Here is a 21,717-nt window from a genome sequence, read left to right on the forward strand (position 1 = left end):
TGATGTCTTTAGTAGATGTGTAAATGTTGTGTGATTCTAATATCATTTACACGATCATAACTCCACTCCTGATATTCCTGATTTACACTGGTATAAACAAGATAGAATCAGGCCATTAAATATATTGTCCTACCCTGACTAAGATTTTGCTATGCTATGTCATGTGTGCCTGACAATTAGTCTAGGTGTTGTGGTAGAGGAGAAACTCATCTAGAGTGAGTACATCCAGGCATAAAAGAATTGAATGCAGTGGGGGGATTGAAGAAACTTGCAGAAACTGTGTCCTCTTGATAAGGACCAGTTTGTTAATCTCTTAACCATATTGGTGAGCATTTACTCATTCAAGTAGCACTACACACACGTGACCGGCTCGCCAGTGGGAGCAAGGCATTCAGAACCTGGCCCTAACTGACGTTGAATTTAGAAATCATGTTATCTTTGTGACATTCCCTCTTTCCATGTCATTCTTCCATATCTGAGTGCTCACTTTAGTGTGTGCTACTGTAACTATGATTGCAAAACAATTTCAGTTCTCATGCACTCATGATTTTCTCAGAATTTCTTCTTTTGGGCTGAACATGTCCAGGTTTAGTCTTTGTCTAAAGGTGATTTTTTTTATTTTTATTTTTTTAAGCCTTTGAATGTGATCAGTTTGGTCTCAACTCCCATGAAGGTGAGGAAAACCACACTTTACTGTAAATTAATAATTATAGCCACATTGTTTTCACACAGCTAATTCAAAAATGGACAAACTTTCAAACCCGAAATGTGATGTGTAAACAACTGTGACCAAGTTTGAAAAGAATCGTTTGGATCATTGTCATAAGTGATGACTGGAAAAAATCACATCTGCACAGGTACACCTTTATAAAATCTGCCCCTTTTTACTGTATCTGTGGAACCCAAACTACAAAAATGTGGGTCTTTGTGCCCCCTCCACCAGTGGCTGACCCCATAACACATTTGAGTCTGCTACTGCTTCCAGCCAGAGGACTTAGGGCCAGATTTTTCAAAGGTACTTAGGTGCCTAAAGATGCAGATGGTGCCTCTTTCGGCTTTCAAAAGCGCCTACGTGCCTAACTCCCATTGAATTCTCCATTAAATGACCTAAGGGTTGTGAATAAAGGGTAGTGGGCAGGAACACAGTGCCAATCACCATATCTCTATGCATTGCAATAAAGGGTACATTCATAGAATTTGTCCGAGGCTTAATTCCCAAGTGTGCATAATCAGCTGGGGGCAATTGTGGTCTTGCACCCACAATTAGCTGAGCCAGCAACTGGAGCGCTTTAAACCAAGGTAGTGTATGCCCTCAGCTCCCTATTACATTCAGCATTAAAGAATTTCACTGGAGCTAATATGCCACCTGAAAACTAAAATGGATTTCCTGTCCTTCACTGAAATTAAGGTGAGGCAGATTAGTCAGAACTGAGTAAACGGTCAGGAATAGTAGCTTTGAGGGTGGTGAAAACAAAATACCAATCAAATACAGAATTGGTTCAATATGTGTTCAGTCCTCTCTTGGAGACCGATATCCTGCACTTGCAAGGAGAGAAACTTAGTCAAGTAGGTTTTTTTCCATCTTTAACTTCTATGATCCCATATTTCATTCCTATCTTAAATTCACCTACGGGGAAAGTAGAAGCTACAAAACAGGAAAAGGAGAGGCTTTCCAGGTGGTTTCTGGAAATTTGGGGAAAGGCTGCCATCTGCTGTAAATTATGGTTGTTGCTGGAGATAAAAGAAGCAACATCACATCCTCAGCATAAAACACATGTACACTGAGCCCCATCTACGTTAGTTTCCAAAATTTCAGGCTTAAAATCAAGAAGTCCCATTCTCAGAACAAATCATAGGAGAAGGAAGAGGAAATTGTCATTGTTTATTTTGTTAAATATCAACAATATGCTCAGCACACAACTGGAGACAGCCCTTGCCCTGAGGAGATTACAATCAAGAGAAAGGTTTCAGAGTAGCAGCCGTGTTAGTCTGTATTCACAAAAAGAAAAGGAGTACTAGTGGCACCTTAGAGACTAACCAATTTATTTGAGCATAAACTTTCGTGAGCTACAGCTCACTTCATCGGATTCATGAAAGCTTATGCTCAAATAAATTGGTTAGTCTCTAAGATGCCACTAGTACTCCTTTTCTTGTGATGAGAAACAAGGCCTGAGATGTAGGTAGAGCAGAACTGTGGAGGGCCTGAAGGCTAGCAGGAGAGATCTACATTTACTGTTCAAAGCAGCAGGGGGGAGTGATGTAATCTGACTGGTGGATCAAGAAGATAATCGTAGCAGCTGGACCTTGGACGGAGTGGGAAAGGAGTGATATGTGGTTATCAGGGAGGCCAGGGAGAAGGTTCCAATAAGCAAGGGCAGGAAGTGACCAAGATTTGGATGAGGGCTTAAAGCCCAGGATGGAGCAGAGCTCCCTCTTCACTGCTAGAAGCAAGAGAGCAGCTCCCACCTCTTTTCCCTGGGCTGGCTAAGCAGCAGCTCCACTCCTGGTTCAATCCCCTTTAACACTGATCTAGACAAGTGCTTTTAGCTATAAGCAAAGATAGGAAGAAGTGGCAGGGCTTGTTAAAAGTCTAGATTCCCCCCTTCTGGTGGTGTCATGTGGGGCAGGAGCTCACATCATCTCCTGGGGCAGGGCAGAATCCTCCATAAACAGGGACTTCCCCTGACTGCAGCCAGAGCAGCTGTAATGCAGGGAGCGGGCTTTTAAAGGCCACACAACCATCTCTGCTGATGGCAGCAGGGGTGAGAGACCAGGGAATTCTATAGGTCTCTGCTTATTTTGTAGTGTGAAACTCTTGCTGTGGGGTTGGCTGGGTGACAGAAGGCCATGTTAGGTCAGCAGTGGCAGAGAAGGTTGGCTGGGGTGCCTGCATTTCTTGGGGAAATTAATACAACCTCACAAAAAGAAAGGAAAAGATGCACCTAAGAGCTTTTGTACTTTGTAGCATTCCGCTTGTATGTTTTCTGTTGCTGTTTGCTTATCTGGTCTGTTTGGACTGTAAGCTCTTTGAGGCAGGGACTTTGTGCATCTCTCTGGCATGCAGCACCTAACAACTGGGCTCCTATTATAATCAGGGCATTTAGATGCTATTGTAATATAAATAATCATGGATGCATTAGCAGGAAGCGTGAGAGTCTGAGATACCTCCAGGAGGTTAGGAGTCTGAATGATGGGGAAGATGATGGTGGCCACGGCAATGGAAAAAGTTTGAAGTGGAAAGGGTCTGGGAGGAAAAATAAGGAGCTTGATTTTTGTCCTTGTTTTGCTTCAGCTAGTGCCAAGCCATCCAGAATTGTCAGTTGGAGACAGGGTCAGATATGCAGGACTGGACAGAAGGAGATAGGCCAATGGTAGAGAGGTAGATTTTTTTTTGAGTCATCAGCATAAACATAATGATTGAATCTATGCTAATGGTTATGTTCACCCAGGGGTAAGGTGTGGGTGTGGTGAGGACAAAGGAGAGAGCCCTGACAGATGCTGACAGAGAAAAAGCAAGGAAACTCCAGGTGAGACACTGAAAGAGCACTCGGAGCGTTAGGAGAAGAAGGGGACCTATATCGCAAAAGGATATGGTCCTGTTTATTAATCACAAAGCCTGAGGGTCCTGCTAGTGCAAGTGAATCCATGTTTAGAGGTTGGAGCAGATTCTATAGCCTGGCTTCATATTCGGCCCTCTTGCACAGCTAGAAATCGATTTCCTTATCGCAGAATTCCCAGTCAACGTTTTTGTCCGCTTCCTACGTTGCTATTGAATTCAACAAAGTATACCGTAGCACCATTTGTATTCATGTCTGACAGTTGAGCTGTCACTCGGAACTGACCATTTACTGTTCTATTTTCCTGAAAGTACGCCAGGAGAATCCCTCTTTTTGTAATGACTAAGTTTGGTGGTGAATGAATTCAGATAGCGATCTGTGCAAAACAAAACCTGACAAGACCAGCTCGCTACATGAGGACTAGTGATCATGATGACTCATATATTAAATTGCTCCACTTCATCAGACTAAGTAGTTATCCAATAAAATGTATTCATTTTAAATACAAAACCAAACTTTCATTATTCTATGCAACCAGGGAGTAGACAGTGCAAGGGAACGTTAGTAGAAACCTATTTACACCACAATATATCTGTACCATGTCTAATATGCTGAGGATTGAATTACCTGCCAAAAGAAATAAAAAATGAAACCTAGTTCAATTTCAGACATGGAGGACTAAATGCTACTTAACATGTGAGGAGCTAGTGACTTCACATCCTGTTTTTCAGGGGAAATCCTGGTTTTATGGGGACATCTTGACTGACTGTTAAAACCCATGTTTGTCCAAGATCCATAACAATCAGCCGAACATGCCCTGTCCAATGATTCCCCACTCAAATCCTACTTTATTATCCTTTTCCACGTTAAAGATAAACTCTGGGCTCAATAATCTCTGTAATGGGTCACAACACAGTGCCTCATTGTTGGACTGTGTGCACTCGGAAGATCATGGGCACCATTGCATGTCAATTTTTCAGAGTAGGGACATAGGAATTGCCATTCTGGGTCAGACCAGTGGTCCATCTAATCCAGGGTCCTGTCTCTGAATGTTGCCAGAACCAGATGCTGCAGTATTCCACAGTAGACAGCGGTGGGATAATCTACCCCCTATATTAAGCCTCATCCTGATCTCTAATAATTAGAGATTGGATTACGTCCTAAAGGACAAGGTTTAATATCCTTTCCAAAATGTTTATTGTTAAATATGACAATTTTGGATATCTATATAAATATCCAATCCTTTTTTGAAATTTAAGGTTTTTTTGGCCTCAATAACTTCCTGTGTCAGTAACTTCCACAGTTTAATTACACGTTGTGCGAGAAAGTGTTTCCTTATATCAGTATTGGACTCTCTACCTTGGAGTTCCATTGAATGTCTCCTTGTGCTGGTGTTATGAAAGGAGGAGTTTCTGTTCTCCCAGTCTCCCTTTTTAGGCCATTCGTTGTTTTGTATAACTTTATGATGTCCCATCTGATTCATCATAGGTTACATCCTGCAATATTTCAAGGTACTGTTTTATTTTCTTTATAGATTATGTGCCTTTTTTCTTCACTATTATGTATACTGTGAAGGCCTAAAAGCTTTTCATTCTCTTCTGCCTACTTACTACATAACCAAATTCATTCTTCTATTTCCTGTTTTTCCTGGAAGACTCTATAGAGGCTAAGGAACTGGCAGGTTTATGGTATCAGAAATATCATGCAAGCAAAACTGGATGAGTAGGAATGACTTTTATTCAAGCAGTTTAAAATTCTTTGTTTTTCTTGTTTTGTGTGAACAGCAATTTAACTCAACAGTCCTACTAAGTAGTGGGAGAAATGCGGTCTCTATTAAATATTTAACATCCTACCGCTGCATTTAAGGGATGAGGAAGCAGATGGTCTATGCCACAAACCTCCAGTAAGTCTTCCAGCAAAACCAGCGAACATCAGACATGGATATTTCTAAAGTAAACAATAAAACAGGGGTAGGAGCTGTACTGCTCCCCTCCTCCCTAATACCTTTCAGGGCTTCTTTAGAAGCAAAAGCCAAAATAAACAAAAAGGCATGAATCATTTCTTTTGTTTTCTTGGGTAAGTCACCTTTAACCAAAATACAAACCATTTTACTACTGAAATGCAACTGCCTCTGGATGATACCGCATACAACTGAAATTGGATGGGGACGTTAGATTGGCAGACTGTGACTACCCAATCTAGAATTTTGGCTAGGACACTAGAGTTAAAATCCCTAACTCTTGCCAAAAGTGCCCTGGGATCTACAATAATCAGAAGTGGTATGGACCTCTGTTTTATATTTGATCCAGAAGTTAGCGTGACATCTTGAAGACAGCAACATAAAAACTTGACATCTCCTGAGACTTGAAGCAGTTGCTTTGCGTGTCCCATTGGGAAGCTGGGAATCTCTCTCTTTGAACTGTACAAAGCTCTTCTTTCCCTCTTTGTGGTGTCGCTCAGGCTACAGGGCACCAGCACAGATGCTACTATAGGCCATGGGTTGCTGTTGTGGCCCTATCCTGGAGCTCCTTCCCGCCATATATTAGACCAGTAGATTTGTGCAGCTGTGGATCAGCTGGCCTGTGGCTCCCCTGGACACCCCTAAAATCTCCCTCTGCACTGCCATGGAACAACACTCTGCGGCAGGCAGGGGCTGTTGCACAGGTGCTGGAACTCAGAGTGCTGGGGATGCTGCTGCACCCCCTGGCTTGAAATGGTTTCCATCATATAGAGGGTTTACAGTCTGGTTCAATGGCTCTCAGGACCCCCACTACACAAATTATACCTGCACCCCTGGGAGGCTGAAACCTCTCCATGGCTTGCCCATGCCACAAAGCCACCCTCCTCATGATATGAAACCACAGTGGTTCTGTTGTGTTTAGGGACTTCTGCATTTTGAGTGGGAGAAGGGCAGATTCTATCCAGGAGAAATGACAACTCTTAGCACTTTATAGCACCCAAGCACTGCACAGAGCAGACAGCACGGAGTCACACTCTCCAACTCAGCAGGACTCTTGGAAGTCTGTGTCTTGGATGCCAGGATAACTATAGCATTACAATCAGTAGAACTACTGAAATAGAAAGGCAAATGGATCTAAACTGCAAGCATTGTGGTCCAAGAAATAGACAAATAGCTTATGAAATGAACTATGGTTTATTGACTTCAGTTTTCATGCCAACCGTTTGCTGCTAAAGAAAGTGTTTATATCATTTTTATCTCCAGTGAAGAACTATTGCTCCTGTCAGAATTATCACCAGGTTGCAAATACAACAAACAACTGATGAAAACAGCCAATCAATGCACCCAGGAGAACTCTGATGCTGACAAGAACAGCATTCTCTGCAAAGCTGCTAGAAAGCATTCCTTCGATAATCACACAGTCTGTGGAGAAGGGAAATATTTTTGTTTGGATAGGATTAGCTACTGCTACAGTGATGCTTACTCAAATAATTAATTAACAGAAAAGCAGACAAATTACATATAATCAGTCCCTGCTCTGAAAATACAATGTGATTATGAGACAGTATACACATCTGCATGTGCATCCTTCACCCCAGCTGAGCATTGCTTTGAAAGTGCTCAATGCAAGAAGTCATGACTGAGATCAGCTGTGGACTGGCCACATCATGAACTGGCTAGTGAATTCTGGGAAGCACTATAGAGCTGAGTGGCAGGCAGTGCAGTAGTACAGACTACAAATAATATTTAAACATTAGTTTAGTTTTTATATTTTACTGAGGGGTTGTTTTGCAGCTGCTATGAAAATGCAATGTAGCGTTAAAACAGCTAATTAAATGATAATGTCAATGGAACACAACGTAGTCAGAGAATAATGGTTATTCATTCATTATTTCCTACTGTGTAGGCAATAGCAGTATTACCACTAAAACTGGATAGAATCAAGCACTAGCTAAAAGGCTACATGAGGATGTGCCTATCCCATACACCTTTGGCTGGTCTAGTGACCATGGATCTGACCGTATTTTTTGTTGAAGGAAACCTAATAGAAACAAAGAAGCCACAATACTGACTCTGTTCAGTACTCCTCCTGTGTAAAGTTACCTAGGGACCAGATCCTGCCCTATATAAATGTCACTTTGTGCTGCTGGAGTGGTGCAAAGTCACATGTAAAAGCTTTCCTAAATGGGCAGTTGAGAATTCCCCTGGAATGGGAGAATCTCCAGCTGGCATAACCTCCTGTCCTCACTTTCGCATAATTGGTGGGCCAGGGCAAGAAGTATCGGCAGTATGCCATCCCCCAGCGATCCAAGTTTGCAGCCGCATTACAGGCCAGCACAAATTGGAGCAGGGCATTGGTTCAGCCTCTAGCTAGTCCCTGAAGCAAGAGATGCAAAAAGGTGGCTTATGCCCAGATCTTCAAAGGAAATTAGGTTCCTAACTTCCATTGAAATCAATAGGAATTAAGTGCTTAAATACTGTTTGAGAATCTGGGCTGTAGAGCTTAGAGGATAACAACAGGAAAACAAAACAGCAACAGATGTAGCAAGTAAGCACAGGGAGTGGGTCCTTATACCACCCACTTCATTTCTGATTTCAGGGTCTAGCTTAGTCTCAGCTACAAATGCTGCCAGCTGACAAATCTTTTGAATTTTGTCACATAGTGTGTTAAAACTCTGAAAATTTCAGGAATCATCCCACCATTTTAAAGCACCATACAACACAATCTGCTATCTCCATTACATCCAGGGACTTCCAGGTCCAACTTTTCATTTGCATGTCACTGTAGCTCTGCCACAAGGTGTTGTCAGGACTCCTTTTGCATTTCAAAGGCAAATGTTAACTGGATAATAGGCAGAGTAGTTTTGACTAGGAAAAAAAGATATATATAGAACAATAATATTGCCCAATCCTCAATTAAAGATTCACTTAAAATCTATTGTTGAGTAAGTTATGAACATGCTTAAGTGTTTGTGCAATCAGGACCTAATTGTGTCAGTCAGTGATAATGAGTTACAAACTTCTACATTGTATCCATTTATACCAAAGATCTCTCCTCTTGTTGTTAACTGTTGCTCTGAAGATTAAAAGACAGAGTCTTATCTTAATTAGGGCACGTCTACACTGGCAGAGTTCCAGCACCGCTCAGAAAGCACTGAAGGGAAACCGCTGTTGTGTGTTCACACTGTCAGCTGCCTTCACAATAGCATGTTCACACTTGTGGGCACTTGCAGCAGTATTCGGAGCAGTGCACTCTGGGCAGCTATCCCACAGAGCACCTCCTTCTCTTCTGCCACTAAGTCTTGTGGGAAGGTGGAGGGGGTCGTGGGGCATCCTGGGCCCTGTCCCAATGACCTGTGAAGCATTGCTTCACATCCCAGCAATCCCTGTGCTTCCGTCTGCATTTGTTGCCATCTTTCAACAGTTTGTGTACTGCACGCCCTGCCTCTTTGGGCTGCAGGAATGGATCCCGAGCTGCTGACCAGTATGCTGCTCGCTCTAACACGTCACGAATGGCAGTGGAGTTATTCCTTAAACTACAAAGGCAAGAGGAGTGTGACATTGATCTCGCCACACATAGTAGCTATGACATGAGATTGCTTGTGGCATTCACGGAGGTGCTGATCACAGTGGAACACCGCTTTTGGGCTCGGGAAACAAGCACTGAGTGGTGAGATCACATTGTGATGCATGTCTGGGATGATGAGCAGTGGCTGCAGAACTTTTGCATGAGGAAAGCCACCTTCATGGGACTGTGTGATGAGCTCGCCACAGCCCTGCGGCGCAAGGACATGAGAATGAGAGCTGCCCTGTCATTGGAGAAATGAATGGTGCTTGCACTGTGGAAGCTGGCTACTCCAGACTGCTACCGATCGGTCGCTAACCAGTTGGGAGTGGGAAAGTCGACTGTTGGACTCGTGTTGACGGAACTGTGCAAGGCCATTAATCGTATCCTGCTCCAAAAGGCCGTGACTTTGAACAATGTGTGTGAAATTGTGGATGGCTTTGCACAAATGGGCTTCCCTAACTGCGGAGGGGCAATAGATAGCATGCATATTCCAATTCTGGCACCAGACCACCTAGCCACCGAGTACATTAATCGCAAGGGGTATCTCTTAATGGTTCTCCAGGTGCTTGTGGATCACTGTGCGTGTTTCACAGGCATTAACACAGGCTGGTCCAGAAAGGTGCATGATGCATGCATCTTTCTGAACACTGGCCTGTTCAGGAAGCTGCAAGCAGTGACTTTCTTCCTGGACCAGAAGAACACCTTTGGGGAAGTCAAAGTGCCCATTGTGATCCTGGGAGACCCCGCCTACCCCTTAATACCGTGGCTTATGAAGCCATACATGGGGCAACTTGACAGCAGCAAGGAGTGGTTCAACAACAGGCTGAGCAAGTTCAGAATGACTGTTGAGTGTGCTTTTGACCATTTAAAAGCCCGCTGGCACTGCCTGTATGGGAAATTGGACCTGGCTGATGACAATATTCCTATGCTTATAGCTGCACGCTGCACACTCCATAATATTTGAGAGGGGGAAGGGTGAAAGCTTCACTCAGGGCTGGACCACAGAGGCTCAGCACCTGGAGGTTGAGTTTGAACAGCCAGAGACCAGGGATATTAGAGGGGCACAGTGCAGAGCCATAAGGATCAGGGATGCCTTGAGGCAGCAATTTGAAGCTGAAAGCCACAAATATTTTTTGCTATGCTCAGGATTGCAGTGCTTGTAATGCTAGGAGGTGATTCTTGCACATGATGCAAGAAGGGCGTTTAACATAATTGTATGTTGCTTTGCATTGCTCTTTTTGCTTTCAATTAATAGAATAAAGATGGCTTTCAAGCCAACACAATTCTTTTATTAAAAGATAACCGGAGGAGAGAGTCAAACAAAAAAAAAATCAACAGGGACGGGGATGGAGGAAGGGAAGGTCCCAGGAGGAGGAGGAATCCTGGGATGGCTAAAGATTTGTGTATGTTCAGGGATCATATCCAACCTTCTCCTTTGGAGTACAATGCAGCAGGTACTGTACTTCAGCAGGGCCAAACTGCAGAGGGGTGGGTGTTGAGTGCAGCAGGTAGTGGGAGTCCTCAGTGCTGGACTGTGAGGGGGGAGGAGTGGAATGCCGCAGGTATAGACTGGAGCTAGGAGGTTGTTTAGCGTGTGTTGGCGGTGTCTGGGGGGTGCATGGGAAAGAGTGTTGCAACAGCGGCTGCAGGGGACCAAGTATTGCGTCCAGCTCTTTGTAGAACTGGCAGCTCATGGGTGCAGCACCAGAGCAGCGGCTGCCTCCCGCACCTTGTGGTAGGCCTCCCGCAGCTCCTTCACTTTGACCCTGCACTGCAGTGTGTCCTGGTCATGGCCCCTTTCTGTCATGCATCGTGAAATCTGTCTGTAGGTATCCTAATTCCTATGGCTGGAGCGCAGCTGGGACTGGACAGCCTCCTTTCCCCAAAGGCTGACGAGGTCCAGCAGCTTGGCATTGCTCCAAGCGAGGGAACGCCTGGTGCGTGGAGCAGGCATGGCCACCTGGAAAGATGCGCTGAGACCACTGCACGCATCACCGAGCACACAGGAAGGGGACTTTCAAATTTCAAAAGGAATTTACGGGGTGGGGATGACGGTTGGTCACCTGAGGGCAGGGCGGTAGAGTTCAAACTGACGAAGAGAGAGGTGAGAACAGGCATTGTGGGACACCTCCCGGAGGCCAGTCGCAGCACTGTAATCGCTACGGTGTCTACGCTGGGACTGCAGCGCTTTAGCCCCAGTGCAGAAAGTTGTACCCCTCTCGTTGGGGTGGGTTTTTTTACAGCGCTACAGCTGCACAGTTTCTGTGCACTAAGCCGCTTGGCAGTGTGTACACCTTGGGAGTTACAGTGCAGAAACTTGCCAGTGTAGACAGGGCCTTAGTCTCTAGGTAATATACAAATTATAGGAGAGCGTCAAACTTCTGCACTTGCAGTTTGAATACAACTCTGGCTGTTGGGGATTTCTGCCACGTAGCAGTAAATATAATATGAAAAAATTATGAGTGAAGTTTACAGATAGTTTGAGTGAAAATCCTGTAGGCTCCATCACAAGCATTTAATATTAAACACATTTATTTACCAATTTCTCTGTTGTAACCTCCAATAAATACCTTTTGTTTTATGTGTTGAGTTGCTGCTGACTCAAATATTGGGAAAAATCCTGGTTGGTGTTTTAAGGAGACTAGATGTATTGGAGCATAAGCTTTCGTGGGTGAATACCCACACATCCGACTAAGTGGGTATTCACCCACAAAAGCTTATGCTCCAATATGTCTGTCAGTCTGTAAGGTGCCACAGGACTCTTAGTCTGAATCTGTAAAAGTGGCAAACACAGCTACCCCTCTGATACTTAAGGAGAATGTTATCTTTTGTCATCTTAAAGTGGCAAGGAGAGTGGCCCGAGTAGTGGCTGCTGGGCAGAACAGGACTGCAGTCTTTCCTCCATAGTAATGCCAAAAGAGGACATAGTGATAGTGTTGTGAACAAGAGGACTAACCACCTGGAGCTACCAGCAGGAGCGGTGGAAACATGTCCTCTTGAATGGCGCCTGAAGCATGAAGGAGCCTATGAATGTTTAGCATATCTGGCACGTAAATACCTTGCAATGCCGGCTACAAAAGTGCCATGCGAATGCCCGTTCTCACTTTCTGGTGACATTGTAAATAAGAAGTGGTCAACATTATCTCCCGTAAATGTAAACAAACTTGTTTGTCTTAGTGATTGGCTGAACAAGAAGTAGGACTGAGTGGACTTGTAGGCTCTAAAGTTTTACATTGTTGTGTTTTTGAGTGCAGTTATGTAACAAAAAAAATCTACATTTGTAAGTTGCATTTTCATGATAAAGAGATTGCACTACAGTACTTGTATGAGGTGAATTGAAAAATACTATTTCTTTTGTTTATCATTTTAGAGTGCAAATATTAGTAATCAAAAATAATATAAAGTGAGTACTGTACACTTTGTATTCTGTGTTGTAATTTAAATCAACATATTTGAAAATGTTGAAAAACATCTAAAAATATTTTAAAAATTTCACTTGGTATTCTATTACTTAACAGTGTGATTTAAAACAGATTAATCGTGATTTTTTTTTAAATCACGATTAATTTTTTTGAGTTCATCATGTGAGTTAACTGCAATTAATCGACAGCCCTACTCTAAATGCATTCCTCACTCTCCATCATCAAAGAAAGAACAAGGTGGGTAGTGACCCTGTCAGCATGTTTTCTGAGAGAATGTGACAGGGTGTACCAGGCCCTGAGGCCCCCTGCTGGAGGCCCTGCAGTCTTACCACACCCCACCCCAGAAAGAACAGTAAAGGTGAGTCCTCCAGGCTGCCTAAAGTGTCTGTGGACAAAAACAGACAATCGGAGAGAAGCTGCAAAGAGCAGCCAATCAGAATGCACCAACTAAAAGGAGCTGCAGGGCCTGAGCAGAGTCAGTTGTAAAGGAGCAAGGATGGTGCTCCTAGCTGGCTGAATGAGCTGCAGTACCAGATAAGGAGCAGTTGCTGACTAGAACCAGTAGAAGATTGCTGGGGCTTAAGCTAGAAGAACCCTGAGGTAAGAGCAAAGCTGAAGGGGCTGTGTGGGAAGTGGCCCAGGGAACAGTAGCAGCAGCAAATAGTTAAAAGGGATGCAGCATGAGGCTACTATTTATACAGTCCCTTGGTTGGGACCCGAAATAGTGGAGGGTGGGAGTTGAACCAGACCCAGAGAGGGCTGGAGACCCTGAAGAGAGCTAGCAGTTAATTGAACTGCTTCCACAACTTCAGGTAAAGCCACAGAAAGCTGCTTGAAATTCATCCACCTTCTCTCCCCGCTCCTGCAGCAGTTCCTAGTGCAGCCTGCTTTCCACTCAAGCTTTTCTTTTCTTTTCTCCTGCCACAAGCCCCACAGAGCCACCAAATGACATGGACTGCTCACTCCAAGGAGAATAGAGCCTTGTGATGAGTGGGGGAAAGAGGGTGAGCAAAAATAAGAGCAAGAGGGTCTACTGGAAGCAGGGGTGAGAGGGAGGACCCACAAGAATAAACAACAGAAGAAAATAAAAGGACCAGATAGGCAAAGACATACAAGCCAGAGAAAATGTAAAGAGGGGAGGGGGAGAAGCAAGATGTCAACTTTCCAAAACTAGGGGACCTATTAAGTCCACCTCTTAAGTCATTGCATGGTGAGGCTGCACCAAGCTCCAACAAAAAACACCCCACTTGTGTTAGTAGAGTTTTTTGCATTTTTTTTAATCTCGATCATTAATGATTAGCATAAATTATTTTTGTGTGGTGTTTTTTTTTTAAATGTCTATTAGTTTGCAAGTGCTGGCATGATCAAACTGAGGTCAGCAAAAGTTAATATTTCCAACAGTAGTTCCCACAAACAATTGTGAACCAGTAGGGGAACTTGGTCCTATAAATCCCAGTGTTCTGTAGAGAGGCCCTGATTCAAAACATTTTAAGCATGTATGCCAACGTGTACACTAAAACCTTGCATAAAATTACCACTACAGTTCACCATTGGCTAATGCTTCTGTGACAGATTTGGAATGGCCAGTAATCATTTATGATTACTGTACGTTGGCCTGGTTATTGGGGTGATTTCTGAAAGACTCCTTTTGAGTTACAGCAATATAGTCAATCTGGAAAAACACACAGGAAGAAAAGCGGCTCAAGATAAGCCATGTCTTAGCAAACACTTGAGAGCTGTTAAGGGATAATGCCAGAACTGAACTGGTGATCCACAAGTGCTTGCAGAACCATAGAGAAATACCCCTTCTGATTAATGTACTTGATGGCTAGGTGGTCTGGTGCCAGAATTGGAATATGCGTGCCATCTATCGCCCCTCCACAGTTAGGGAAGCCCATTTGTGCAAAGCCATCCACAGTGTCACGCACATTGCTCAGAGTCATGGTCTTTCGGAGCAGGATGCGATTAATGGCCCTGCACACTTCCATCAACACAAGTCCAAAGGTCGACTTTCCCACTCCGAACTGGTTAGCGACCGATCGGTAGCAGTCTGGAGTAGCCAGCTTCCACAGTGCAAGTGCCATGCACTTCTCCAATGACAGGGCAGCTCTCATTCTCGTGTCCTTGCACCGCAGGGCTCGGGCAAGCTCATCACACAGTCCCACGAATGTGGCTTTCTTCATCCGAAAGTTCTGAGGCCACTGCTCATCATCCCAGATGTGCATGACTATGTGATTCCACCACTTAGTGCTTGTTTCCCGAGCCCAAAAGCAGCGTTCCACTGTGGTCAGCACCTCCGTGAATGCCACAAGCAATCTCATGTCATAGCTACTACGCATGACGAGATCAATGTCGCACTCCTCTTCGCTTTGTAGTTTAAGGAATTACTCCACTGCCACTCGTGACATGTTAGTGAGAGCAACCAGCATATTGGTCAACAGTGCTGGATTCATTCCTGCAGACCAAAAAGGCAGAGCGTGCAGTATACAAACCATTGACAGATGGTGCCAAATGCGGATGGAAGCACAGGGATTTCTGTGATGCGAAGCAATGCATCACGGGGAATTGGGACAGGACCCACAATGCCCTGCGACCTCCTCCGCCTTCCCACAACTCTTAGCAGCAGAAGAGGAAGAGGTGCTCTGTCTGGTAGCTGCCCAGAGCACACCGCTCCAAATACTGATGCAAGTGCGAACATGCTATTGCACAGGCAGCTGACAGTGTGAACACACAACAGCGGTTTCCCTTCAGCGCTCTCTGAGTGGCGATGTAACTGCTGGCGATGTAACTCTGCCAGTGTAGACATACCCTAGGTTGTATCACTATTCTGGTAAATTCCCTTGTTTAGATAAGCTTTTAGAACCTCACTGCTTCAGTCTAAGTCATTATGGTCAGTCCAGAACTTGTTCTAAAATGGTTATGGCCTATTTGCATTAGCCAGTCAAACTATGTTATAATCCTATTTGCTGACAGCAGTTTAAACCAAAGTTAATTATCCTAATATATAACCAGGGCCCTGCAGTATTCTCTAATTTGGCAGCATTCATCCCTTATCACAGAATTATGGTCCAGAATCTAAACTTTCATTTGTTAAAAATTATTATGCTAATAACTGCCATCAAGGGGGCCTTTCATCCGAAAGCAGTCACAGACCTTATTTAAAACCAATGCATGTGCCTAGCACCCTCTTTCAGGCTCAATGGAAGGAACTATTAAACCCCTTGATGTAGCCAAACAGCAGCAGACAATGCTCGAGCACTAAACCACATGGCCAGGTTTGAGCAGAGCTATCTCAGGCAGATTAACACTATCAGTATTTAGCTGGTTGCAGATACAGGGGCTGGAATGCTGATCTGCAGGCTGTGTACTTTGGATAGTGGAAGCCTGGAGAAGAAGCTGTGACTTGATGGTGACCCTGAGAGGAAGCAGAGAAAGAGATTCCTAGGCACATAGTTCATTGGAGTGGCAACCCTGCAAGACCTGGAATGCTCTCCAACTACTTGCCTCAAAGAGATAATGTTACATAACTATCATTCTAGGTTTTCATAAAGTAATGAATCATCATAGTATCTGACTCCCCTTGATGAAAAGTACACAAAAATCTCTGCCAGCCAGCAATAACAAGTTTAAGGTTACTAGTAGTATAAAATATATGTATACAGTGTGAAGATTATATGAGTTTGACAGAGTGATTATAGGAAAACTAAACTGAAGAGAATAATTTTGTATTTAATTCTCAATGCCTCATCTGCCATTATGTTGCCCATTTGATTAGCTTTGTTAGATCCCTCTGAAGTTCATGAGTCTTCTGTCCTGATGTGAACCTAAAGAATGTCATCTGCAATTTTGTCAGTGTTCACCCTGTTTTCCAGATTAATAAATTGTATTAATAGTATGAACCCGGTGGTCCCACACTAATTAACTTTACCCAGATTAAAACTGACCACTGATTCTTACTTTTTCTCTTCTCCTAGCCAGTGTCTCATCCATGACCATATTTTACCTGAATCCTTGACTGCTTGATTTCATTGGCAGCTTCTTGTGTGGGTTTTGTCAACAGTTCTTTCTGACAGTGCAAATAAATTAAATCAATTTATTTTATCTGCTATTTTGTTGACAAGCTTAAAAAAATCTAATGGATTATTAGTGAAGCACAGTTTTCATTGCAAATATATATCTACTGTGTTACAAAAAATGAAATATGTTACCTATCCCAATTTAGCCTCATTTTTACTGGGGGTAGACTCACTTGCAAAGAATAATGTCCATCTTGGCTAAAAGCAGCCTCTGGCTTCAGTCCATTTGCAAACAATGGAATATAGTAGCCATTTTAATAAGGGCAAAATTTATGAGCACATCCCAGTTCTATCATGACATTACAAACAGATTAAAATAAAAAAAAATTTGAGACCCACAATTATATTAAAATATGGCAACTCTGTCTTCTAAGGAACTGTCCCCAATATAGCTTTTCAGTATAACCAAGCAGAACCATAGATGGCTCTACACATTGTTTATGTCTGTGCACCAGCTGCTTACTTGGTTTGTAACCCTGTCAGCTAAAAGAAAAGGAGTACTTGTGGCACCTTAGAGATGAACAAATTTATTTGAGTGTAAGTTTATGCTCAAATAAATGTGTTTGTCTCTAAGGTGCCACAAGTACTCTTTTTCTTTTTGTGGATACAGACTAACACAGCTGCTACTCTGAAACCTGTCAGCTAAGTATTTCACCCCACAAGCAGTCTAGACTGGCCTGATTGCATTCCTACAACCAGCTTGGTGCTGTCAGCTGTGTACCTGGCTTGGCCAGTCCTCCTTCCTTCCACCTCATGGTGTGGCAGAGCACAGGAGTGCACTACCCCAGGCATTGCTGAGGCCTGTGTGTATTTGCGTTAAGTACTTTATCTGTGCTTGTTGAGGCACTAAGGGACAGCTGCCCAGATTTTCCCAGAAGGCACTGATGCATGCAAACAGGATTAGGCAACATTGCCAATGCCAATTGTTCAAAAATCATGGGAGAAAAGGTGGGTGAGGTCATATCTTTTACTGGACAACTTCTGTAGGTTACAGGTTTCAGGGTGGTAGCCGTGTTAGTCTGTATCAGCAAAAACAACGAGGAGTCCTTGTGGCACCTTAGAGACTAACACATTTATTTGGGCATAAGCTTTCATGGGCTAGTTTATGCCCAAATAAATGTGTTAGTCGCTAAGGTGCCACGACGACTCCTTGTTTCTTCTGTAGGTGAGAGAGACAAGCTTTCGAGCTTACACAGAGCTCTTCTTTGTGTCCCTGGGGGAGTGCAGCTGACTCAGGACTTGAAGACATGCTCTGTGCAAGCTCAAAAGCTTGTCTCTTTCACCTATGAAAGTTGGTCCAATAAAATATATAACCTCACCCTCCTTGTCGCTCTAATATCTTGGGACCAACACAGTTACGACACAACATACACAAATTATGAGCCAGGCCTCCCAAAAATCATGTGAGTTTAAATATATATGTACATATATTTTTTTATGGACCTTTGGAGTTCTGAGACTTTAGCGTACCCTCAGGTCATGTTTTCAAGACATTCTCCGCAGCCAGAGGGGCTAGAAACTTAGCTTTTGGTTTCGTTTTATAATGAAAGCTGAGATTCTCACATAGGCACTGGATTCCAGGAGCTGGGGTTTAGAGGAAACACCCCCCAGCATGGCATGAGTGGTGATTAAAATTGCCAGTCTCCACAACACTGCAACTGGGGATGGACACAGGGGACCCCGACTTCAAGCATCTTTATCCAGGGGGAGCTGTGGGGTGAGTCCTCTTTTCTTTGTGAGTGGCTGAAGGAGTGTCCCAAAGGGTTGCAGAAAGAAACCCAGCACTTGCAGTGTGGCCAGGGCCTTCCCTGCTCTGCTCTGCCCCAGGATCGAGCCCAGCCCCACAGGGGTTGGGGCAGGGCCTGCCTGCACCCCGGAGAAGGGGGCCCTGGCTGGGCACGGTGCCGTGAGGGATGCTCGGACGCTGCTGAGGCAGGATTTGGCGGAGGCTCCTGTGTAACCCCCTGCCCAGGCCTCCGCCCCGCTGCCGCTGCCCCCGGCCCTGGCAGCCCCGCTCCCCAGCCGGCGGCTCCTCCCCGTCTCCGGCGGGGCTGCGGGGAGAGGCGGCGCCTGAGCGCGGCCTGCCCGCCGCCGGCCCGGCACAGCTCCCTGAGCCTAGCGGGGGGCGGCGCTGGGCAGACGGTGGCGGCGACGTGTCGCTGCGGAGGCGCTGGGGACGCGCTAGGCCGCGCCGGCTGTTCCGGTGCCCGCCCGAGCCGCGGCCGGGGATCCCGCAGGTACAGAACGGCGCCGGCCCCACGGAGGCCCCGCGGCGGGACGGGGAACCGGGCCTGAGCCCCGCGTTCCTGGCCTGGTCCGGCTGCACTCCCCGAAAGCGGGGCAGGCTGGACACCGTGTCCCCCCGGGCACAGGCTGTGTCTGCCCCCGCTCCCTCCGGTGCATGGGCTGGACACCAGGTCCCTCCCCTCCACCGCCCAGGGCAGGGCACAGGCTGGACTCCATGTCCCCCCTTCTCCTCCACCGCCCAGGGCAGGGCACAGGCTGGACTCCATGTCCCCCCTTCTCCTCCACCGCCCAGGGCAGGGCACAGGCTGGACTCCATGTCCCCCCTTCCCCTCCACCGCCCAGGGCACAGGCTGGACTCCATGTCCCCCCTTCCCCTCCACCGCCCAGGGCACAGGCTGGACTCCATGTCCCCCCTTCCCCTCCACCGCCCAGGGCACAGGCTGGACACCGTGTCCCCCCCGGCGCGGGCTGGCTCCTTAACCTTTCCTCCAGTGGAGCTGCACTTTGCCAAAGCCCAGGCCAGCCAGCTTTTCCCCTTCTTCCACTGCACCGGGAGACAAGTGCAGTGTCTCTCCTCCACCATCATAAGTCCTAGACCCCAGACACGATCCTTTTCCTCCCTTCTCACAACCAGCCCTCAGCCAGGCAGCTCCTTCTCTCCTAACGTGCCATGCAACTCCACTGTCCCAGAGGAAAGGCTGGTTCCTTCTCTTCTCCCCTCCTTCTCCTGCCAGGTACAACATGATCCCTGGGGTCGGGCTGGCTTATCAGCTTACAAAAGTTACGTTTTTCCAAAATGTCATTTTCAGGTGCTTTTGGGGTGTTTGTTTTGACTTAGTGTTTCCCAATGTGTGTGTGGTTGGTGGGGGTGGGGGGGTGGAGGGAGTTGGAGTTTCACTGTTGTATTTCCCTAGCCCTCCATACACGCTGTCTTCTAGTCTGAGGATGACTTTCTGTGATTCTTTTTGGAGCCTTTCAATGCTGATCTTGATTGGCTGAGAGAGGTTATGCTTCCGGACCCTTTCAGTCTAGTAGTCACAAAGAACCAAGTTAAACTATAAGCTTGAATGTTGCACGTGATGTTATCACACATGCGGACTTTTACTAGCTACCAAGAAAACCCACTCATAAACAGTTTTGTTTCCAAGACCATGTGCTGAGTGGTTTGTTTTTGGTATGGGGGGGGGGGAAGAGGTAAAATAGAGTAAGCATTAAGGTGAAGTTATAAAGTAATGGGCATACTATATATGTTGCAAAGATTTGCATTCTGCGTTGCATATGCCTTATTTGTATTTCCATGTTAAAATTTGAATATCACCTTAGAGAGAAACTGACAATTCTGAACTATTGTGCTTTCCCCCTCCTTACCACAAGGTTGAGTTAAGCATGGAAATGTCAACTTTAATTTTGAATTTCCAGGATGTTATTCACCTTTACCTTAGTTTAATGTGGAGTTCTTCATTTAGGTCATCAACATACTTTCGTGAGTTACAAAACAGAATTTTTTTCTGTATGATGGAACTGGAAGAGATATGAAGACTGCCTTCTTGAGATATTCTTGGAGTATTGTCACTAAGGTACTATAGAGTTAATGGCATAATTTATCAGATGTGTATTTTATAAGTAACTGCCCCCTGTGTAAAGAAATAACATGCTTATATTTGTGACAAATGCAATGGGTTTTCCTAGAGATAGTCTCTGTCCTAATAGCAATTATGGGAATAAGGAAATAGAAGCAAAAAAAGTTTGTTTCTGTAATGCGATAAGGATTTGATGGCCTATTGGAGCCATACATTTGATTTATAAATACTTATGGGCTCAGGTGGCAAAAACCAGGATTTAAAAAAAGGGGTTAACGTGATATGAGAAAATGGGGAATAACTCTTTCCTTGATACAGTAGGTCTTGCTTATGTATGGGAGATACCTATATACCATAGCATGGTGTTATCCTGCTATTATATTTTTGTAGGAAGATTGCCTTCTATCCCTTTGACTTCTCAGTTTCTTTCTACTATTGGCATCTTGCAGGGATTTCTTTCTACTTGTTGGCATTTTGTAGGTTTTTTCTGGTTTTAAATTTCAGTGAACCTAATCCTGTAATTTATTAACTTTTAGATTTAAGTGTACAGAAATTTGTATTTGTCTAGGGATCTATCCACCACCATTTGTCAGCTTTTCAGGGCTTTAAGTGTGGATGATGGTTGATCAATTGATTGATTTATTATTACTCTAGTTATATCATGGCTGAGGAAGACTATCTTAACAAGAGGCAGTCCTGTAGAGCATGAAAATGTAATGTAGACACAGGGCCTGTTCCTGTTCCCATGAAAGCCTTTGGGAGTAGGTTGCTGCCTCTAGAGGGTATATGAGTAAAATATAGAATGCCTAGAGCTTACTAATTTACCAGACACCTACTGCCATCTAGTCAGAGGCTGACGGGAAATATGAGAGTGGCCTCCATGGAGAAGTCTGGGGGTAATTCACTATGAGAGGCTGAGGTTTTTCCACCGAACTCTCAACTGTTGAGAAGAGTGCTGAGATTCCTACTGAATTCTCTCCTCCTCCCCCGAGGCTCTGTCTTTTATCACCTGTATGAAGCAGGTGTCTGATAAATATGAAGTCATATCCCCCACCCCTCTTTCCTTCACCTCCAGCTAAGTCTTAACAAAACACTTGCTCCTGGTAAAATTTTGCTTGTGTGCATAAAGCTGGAGAGCCGCTGATTCCTGGAGGGGTTGGGGAAGGCAGGGAGCAGAGTGACCTAGGCACTACTTGCTCTTTTTTAGGAGCACAGGGAGGGGTAGGGACTAGGACTGCACAAGCACCATTTTTCCTTTAAGAGGAACTGCACAATTGTGGAAACCACTTCTGTTATTCCTGTTGAGG

At 44.9% G+C, this 21,717-nt stretch overlaps 1 protein-coding gene across 6 annotated transcripts in view; it reads left to right on the plus strand.

Annotated features, from left to right (window-relative positions):
• Positions 1 to 18,280: 18,280 nt before the first annotated feature.
• The window catches only part of VPS54 (VPS54 subunit of GARP complex), an 82,969-nt gene continuing 79,532 nt past the window's right edge, over positions 18,281 to 21,717 (plus strand). For 3 of the 6 annotated variants that reach the window (XR_007355594.2, XM_048842669.2, XM_048842672.2), the window contains exons 1-2: positions 18,661 to 18,820; positions 20,297 to 20,407. The gene's annotated coding sequence lies outside the window, so the exon portion shown is untranslated. Of the gene's footprint in view, positions 18,301 to 18,660; positions 18,821 to 19,464; positions 19,565 to 20,296; positions 20,408 to 21,717 lie in introns of those variants that run through there. The other 3 variants (XM_048842670.2, XM_048842671.2, XM_075127218.1) reach the window with 3 other exon arrangements.

The sequence above is a fragment of the Caretta caretta genome, chromosome 3 (genome assembly GCF_965140235.1).
Source record: "Caretta caretta isolate rCarCar2 chromosome 3, rCarCar1.hap1, whole genome shotgun sequence".
Classification (NCBI taxonomy): Eukaryota; Metazoa; Chordata; order Testudines; family Cheloniidae; genus Caretta; species Caretta caretta.